The sequence below is a fragment of the Carassius gibelio genome, chromosome A17, assembly GCF_023724105.1.
Source record: "Carassius gibelio isolate Cgi1373 ecotype wild population from Czech Republic chromosome A17, carGib1.2-hapl.c, whole genome shotgun sequence".
Taxonomy (NCBI): domain Eukaryota; kingdom Metazoa; phylum Chordata; class Actinopteri; order Cypriniformes; family Cyprinidae; genus Carassius; species Carassius gibelio.
In genome coordinates, this window is record NC_068387.1 from 16,966,206 (window position 1) to 16,967,879 (window position 1,674).

Sequence of the window (1,674 nt, forward strand, 5' to 3'; positions counted from 1 at the left end):
TGTAATCCTGTGTTGAGTCAAACTAAGAAAATGTTTTGGATCAAACAGTCTTTTTGGCAAAGATTCTGAAATTTTATTGGCACATAATTGGGTGTGATAGATGAGCTTATTTCAAGTACAATTGTTAGTTTCTTTTAATGAGTTATGGTAAGGAAGCTTATGATCTGATCATGTTTGTGTATTTTGCAGTATTACAGTAATATTCAATGGTACAAGTGCAGGAGTTTGTCTACTGCTGTGGTAAGTTTAGTGTTCATGAGTTTCTGTGAGCATCAAGGACCCGGTGGTCTTCACAGTTCATCAACAACGATCTGACATCTAACTCAAGCAGCTGTTATACTCCACCACATATACTGATCAAATCTGCACATGCAAACAGTTAGTGCTCATTTCCTGGCGGGTTGTGTAAGCAGAGGGCAAACTGGTTTTCAGTACTCAGGCTGCATGTCAGATCAACAGCCCCAGGCCTCAGGCTTCATCTGAGCACTATCTTTCACTCAGTGAGGTGATGTTACAGTCATTTGATATAAGAAAAATGAATTTGACAAACTGTTCTCAGCACAATTAAGGGTTAATTAACACCTCCCGTTTTAATTGCTGCTATTAAGATCAATTATGTCACCACTCAGATTGTACTGTTTTGTCAGCCAGCACTTGAGTGGTAAAACATGGTTGCCTATACATTAACAGAGAGATCGGTTCCAGTCTCTATCACATTAAAGCTTTTTGTGTGTTTATATTTCTTTCTTCCATATAAAGAAAATCATTCCATATCACAATTTACTATTATTATTTAATTGACTAAAAATGTCAAGTAAAAAGTTTCCTTTGCACCAGGAGCGTATACGGTTTTCAAAACTTTAATTATTTTTTTTGGGTTCAAATAGATCATATCTTTTCTTCAATATAGCTACATCACACTTTTCTTATTGTTCCTCTATTTGTACCGAGCAAAACGCGCCTTTCATTTAAAACAACTATGACAATAATAAATTAATTTTTTTTTTTTATTCTTCACTGCTTATTCAAAAACAAACATTTATTTCAGCATTTAATTAGATCGTTTAAATTTATCTACGGGTAGTTACACAGCTTGGACATTTCTGACTTTAGACCCCACAAAATAAAAAAAATAAAATAAATATAGCCTACATTTTATTGAGGAGTTGTATTCAAGTGACTGTATGAATTAGTAACTAAGTTAACAGCCTACAACAAAACCCAATAAATTGCTAATACGTTGACCCAAATAACTTAAAATATTATCAAATAGGAGCTACAGTCTGTAGCCTTCCCTAAACTGATTGTATGGTCAGCTACGGAGTTAAAGATATGAGCTCAGCAAGTGTCCATCCTGACAGCCATAACGCCGTCTGTCATCTGTTCCTAAGACCTCAGCGTCAATACTGGACGAATAAATCCCTCTGGTGCTTTTCCCACCCTCAGCGTTTCTGGAACTCACAGAGGCCTGGAGTCAGCATCTCAGCAAACCCTTCGCTCATCACACTTCCGTTTTCCCATTAATGGTTTTGGTCGGTAATCTCTTTTACAGTTTTCACTTGTAATAATATGGTGCCAGTTGTGGACGAGCAGTCCCACTCGGGTGACATTTGGTCACATGAGCATATCAGCAAGACAAGAGTGGATTGCTTCGGACAGCAGTAATGCAAGCGT